Source organism: Primulina eburnea, chromosome 7, assembly GCF_022965805.1.
Source record: "Primulina eburnea isolate SZY01 chromosome 7, ASM2296580v1, whole genome shotgun sequence".
NCBI classification, from domain to species: domain Eukaryota; kingdom Viridiplantae; phylum Streptophyta; class Magnoliopsida; order Lamiales; family Gesneriaceae; genus Primulina; species Primulina eburnea.
The window spans coordinates 16,954,038-16,960,098 of record NC_133107.1 but is presented as its reverse complement, the minus strand read 5'-3'; positions in this window follow the sequence as shown (position 1 = coordinate 16,960,098).

The following is a 6,061-nucleotide window of genomic DNA, read 5'->3' as shown; positions in this document are numbered from 1 at the left end:
ATAAATATTCATATCCGTATCCAAGGAAACACGATCGTTGGGTTCTCACTGAAACCATAACCCTCACGATATCTCCAACATATCATCGTATTAGTCACAATCACTTCACTTCCTTCAATGTTTCATATTCTCATCACTTTATAAAATTATTCATGCATATAACATTTTTATTTTAAACCAAGCATGCAACATATCTTTTAACATTTTCGTTTAATCATAAAACTCATAAACATTTAAAATAATATATCATAACATATTAAATTATAAAATCCATAAATATTTTAAAACCAACATTTTAACATATTAAATCATAATATTTAAAATAAAATTTTTTGACATGTTAAATCGTAAGCATTTAAAATAAACGTTTTAACGTATAAAAATTCCATAAACATTTAAAATAATCATTTTAACATGTAAAAATTCATAAAAAGTAAAAATAATCATATTAGCATATAAAACAGCATTCAGAACACTGCCACGACGTTTACTAATTTCTAGCTGTAAAATGACCGTGTTACCCCTAGACGTACAATTTCACGTTGATTTTTTCTGAATTTCATTAGCTCTAACATATCCCAAATAATTATTTAAGCTCACATGAATTTTCTCATATTTTTATTTATTTTAAATCGAGAACTTTTAATTTAGTCATTAAATAAGACGTATTACTACGTTTTAATCCCGAATAAACCAAAACTTAATATAAAATTCTAAATAAAAAACATAGGCTTTTAATAATTATTTTAAATTTAATTCTTCATAATTAAATGCTTAAAACTAGGATTTTTAATTAATTCTTTTATTAGCGTTCCGTGAGGCGATTAAATCTCGAATAAATCCAAAACTCGTTATTTTGATCCCAAATTTTAAACATGACATTTTTATGATTTAGCCTACCCTTCCAAGTCATGAGCCACACCCGTGGACCAATGGATCCAATCTTTCTCCTTTTATTCGTTTATGACACATAACCGAACACACCGAGCAATCTCCTAATTTACTTGAGCCACGCCCGAGCCACATCGAGCCAAAACCTAGCCGACCCACCTAGGGGCCAGCCTGTAAAACCAGCCCTGGCCCGCTCAAAAACCTTCTGCCCCTCAATCCAATTACATGCATGTGTGCGTGTGTAGTGTTTTTGTAATGCCCAGAAATTATAAGAAATGATAAGACAAGATTATAAAGTGCTGCCAGGATGGAAAAATAAGAAATTCTGGAAAATGCAGCACCGCACCCGCGGTTCTAGACATCACCGCACCTGCGGTTCATGGACAGTAATTTGGCAAGAAATTCCAAAGCATCACCGCACCCGCGGTGCTAGCCAGAGCGCACCCGCGGTGCCAACACCGCACCCGCGGTACAGAACAGAGCGCACCCGCGGTCTTGAATTTCAGAAAATGATAAGCATGCCGAAGCATGAGCGCACCCGCGGTGCATGACACGACCGCACCCGCGGTCATGCGTGTAGCTTGAAAAATGATGCCACGTTTCAGAAATTGCATGCAGTATATATATGTGCGAATGACGCGTCTTTACCCCAGAAATTCAGAAAAGGGGCGACGTTTTTGAGAGAAAAATCCTTACGCCTTTTAGACTTGCGATTGTGAAATATCCATCCGTCAGAATTCAAATTCGACTTCAGTTCCAAGTTCCTCGCGACACGAGCTACACAAGGACGTAAGTTTTGTTACGTTTTGAGGTGTTTTGAAAATATGATATTGTTAGAATTGAATATGATTCAGATATGATGTTTCTGCTACCGTAGACATTGTAGAATTGAAGTCAGATTAAAGAAAAGATTGTTTCTGTATTTGTTATTGACTGAGATTCTATATCAGAATTGTGTTAGTATTCAGATTATGAATTGTATTCACACAGATTATGAGTTCCAGTATTATATTTGTGATGTTCAGATTGACGGGGTTATTCAGATTGTATTGTTATACCGTCGAAACATCAGTTGATTTATATTGATCAGATTCAGTATGGATTGAGATTGATCAGACTTCGTAATTATTCAGATTGTATTGTGATAGCGAGGACATGAATTGAATTGTATCTTGTTCATATATGGATCAGATTATGTACTGAGTTGAGTATTGATCAGAACAGATTGTGAATTGAGTTATTCATTGATACTATGTATTCGATATTTTATTTTCAGATTTGATATGGACATATTTGAATACCGGTCATCGTCTTCGTCAGACAGGGACGACAAAGGTATAATTCATGTGATATTCGGGAAGACACAACTCAAATAAGATCCTATTTGAGTTTCTCAATAAAATCACATACTAGATTATTGTTATATTCTGATATGAATATGCTTTGTTTATATACTGATATGCTACTGCTCTGTTTATAGATTTATATGCATTGCATTTCATATAGGAGAGTCTTGACAGACAGTCATACCTCTAGATGTTCGGTGTATCTCAGCTTAGGAGCAGCTCTGACTCCTATTGCAGCCGTCGATACAGCTCAGACCGAAGTCTAGGAATAAGACGTACAGTCACCCCGATTGGGAGGGTAGGTGACAGCCAGTGACGTCTTATTCACACCGGGATCCCTAGAGTCAGCATGGAGTCGAGTCTAGACATGATTTGACTAGAACTGCATGCGTTTATGGATGTGGTTTCATAGACTATGAAACCCATTGCTATTGCTTTCAGTTATGATAGCATGTTTTTATGATTTGATTTGAGTAGCATGTTTAACTGATTTGTGTTACATGCTTATTTGATTTGATTTCATAGATTATGAAACCTATTGCTTTTAGTTTATTCATGATAGAATAATTCATGATTTACTTTGTGTATATGCATGTTTACCATGTTTTATACTGGGATTTATTCTCACCGGAGTATCCGGCTGTTGTCTTGTTTTGTATGTGTGCATGACAACAGGTGGGACATGATCGGGGTCAGAAGATGATGAGAGAAGACGAGTTAGCGTGGTGATTCCAGACTTGGATATAGATAGGTTTTATTACTAGAACTTTAGTAGTTGAACCTTAAAGTAATTGAAAGACTGTTGTACATTATTGTACTTTTATACAGATATGTATATTATTTAGATGCCATTACCTTCCGCGCTTATATTTGAAAAGAAAAATTTTTAGACCCTGTTTTATCTTAATTGATAATTAAATCCCAACGATGATTAAGAAGATGATTAGCGTCCGGGTCCCCGCAACAGGTGGTATCAGAGCGATAGATCCTTTAGATTGAGATAGTCAGAACTGATAGATCTTTTAGAATGAGATAGTAGAGAATGAGCGGGGTAGATTGAATTGTCTTCCTTGCATGTGATTGCTATCATGAGATTTATGTCAATGTTGACTTGCATGATGTGTGCTAGCATGATTTATTGCTTTCCATATTACATGTTGTTTGTTATCTGAGTTGATTGCAACATGTAATTGTTAAGTATGAATCAGAACCGAGTCTGGATCAGAGGTATATGATCAGAGGAGGGTTGAGACAGATTGTATAGATTATGTACTAATCTGTTTGATTATCAGATATACCGCCTCGAAGAATTTCAGAAAAGGGCAGTACTTCGTCTGAATAGCTAGATGCAGCAGAAACTCAGCTAGAAGTAAAGATGAAAGAATTTCAGTTATTACAACCGCCGATTTTGAGTGGTTCCGAGACATCCGAAGATTGTCAGAACTGGTTTGATGATATAGAAATCTTGTTCGACTTACTTGATTGTACAGATGAACAGAGAGTTAAAATGGTACCTTATCAATTACGAGAAGCCGTCAGGAATTGGTGGATTACCAGTAGAAGAATGTGGGAACAGAGAGGTACAGTGATTTCGTGGGAAATATTCAGAACTGAATTTTATCGACGATTTTTCTCAACCTCGTACCGAGAGGACAAGAAAGCAGAGTTTGAGAATTTGAGCCAAGGTCAGTTGAATATTGATGAATATACCGCCAAATTCTCTACTCTACTGCATTTTGCTCCTCAGATAGCTGGAAATGATGAAGCTATAGTAAATCAGTTCATCAGAGGGTTGAATTCGGAGGTAGTTGCATTTATTAATCTGCAGCGACCTTACCATTTTGCTGACATCCTGATTAGAGCAAAGAGAGCTGAGGCAAGTCTGATTAGACAGCTAGGGAGGTTGTGTGTGAAGCAACCCCAGACCCAGCAATCCCCTCTTAGGATTGATCGCAGCAGTACGAGTGGGAAGCAAGATTTGCTGAAAGCTCGAAAGAAGCCATTCAAGAAGTTAGGGAGTGGTTCCTTGAGTTCCAGTGGTTCTAGTCCAAGCCATACTGGAGTGTATTGCAGGAGTTGCGGAGGGAGACATCCCACTGAGCATTGCCAGGGAGTGACTGGTAGATGTAATATTTGTGGACAGCCGGGACACTTTGCTAAAGTCTGTCCCCAGAAGCGTTCCCGAAGATTGTGGAGAACAGAGTTCAATTGAAAACATAGATCCAGAATTCACAACAGGTACTATTTTCTTTATGATTCTATTGCATATGTATTGATATATACTATTGCATTTGTTAAGAATATCTTTGACTGAGTTGCATGAGGATATACTGTATCTGTTGGGTTTGTATGTACTGTAGTATTGATGCCCTTGCTTGTTGAGGAAATGTTGATATCAGAGACTTCTGTATATATTGTATAGTACAGTAAGATGAGAATGAAGTAGAAATGGATTATGATGTACTTGTGTTTTCTGATTTGAACGCATTATTGATATGTATATGCTGAACAAGTACAGACATATTGTAGAATTTTTCCAGAAATGGTAAGAGACAGATTAGAGATTACTGATCAGTGGAGATACCACGATAAGGATTCTAGATTTAGAATTCCTTTGATATCTGTATTGTATATGACTCGATTAATACAGAAAGGAGCAGATTGCATCCCTATGTATTCAGTAGACCTACTGAAATCGAGCCTAGCATTGGCAGATTTGCCAGTGATATACGAGTTGGCAGATGTTTGCCCAGATAAGATTTTAGATTTGCTTTATATCAGAAAGATAGATTTCAGAATTGAATTCAGATCAGATACTGATTGTTGTTTTAGAATTCAGTACAGAATGATATTGAATATACAGAATGAATTGAAAGATCAGTAGAAGAGTACCGACCAAGAGTTACATCTGATTTAGTGTTGCTCTTTGGCATGTTTCAGTATATTCAGAGATGTTCTGATGATTTTATGCTCATTGTATCTATGAGATTTTGATATAATTCCAGCATTTGATTGATTGAAGAGAATATCTGAAGATTATATTGAATATTCTGAGAACTGCGATGATTGTATACAGAAATTATTCAGATAAGAATCCTGCTTGACACAGATTGTATTCAGAATGTGCGTTATCTGAAGTTAGTATACAGATTGATTCTGATACAGTTGAGATTGCGATCAGTGACTGATAAGATATCGATACCAGAAAGACCAGGAAGTTCAGAAATGTCAAAAAATGTCAGAAATGTATGTTGTCGGATTTGACAGATTATTTTATTCGACTGTTGCTTTATATCTGCTGAGTATTGTTATTGTTCTGAATCAGTATTTGAGATATCTTATATTGTTTTGGAGAGCATATTTGATTTGCAGATGAGATATAACAGTTGATCCGGATGACATGAAGATAATTACCAGAAATCCTTGTTTTATGAGTTCACTGAACTCACTAGATCTGTATAGGATATTGATATTTCGTCTCTGATTTGTTATTACTGCTGTTTTGAATCCGTATATGCTACAGATTATTGTGAACCAGTGGGAGTATATACAGTTTCAACCGAATCAGAGCTGAATTCGAGAGGTACAGTAATTCAGAAATTTTATCAGAATGTTCAGAACTTAAATGTGATAATCAGAACCGAGTAACAAATATGTGATTTTGTGTTTTGTATGAGATGGATTAGTTTGTGATATCAGAATGTTTCAGAATTGTATAACAGAATTGATATCGACAGTTAGAGCCGAATACCAGGTAGGTATTTCTTCTTTACTTTAAGTTATTAAATGAATTGTTATGCCGAATAGTTCGAAGTTGAAATCAC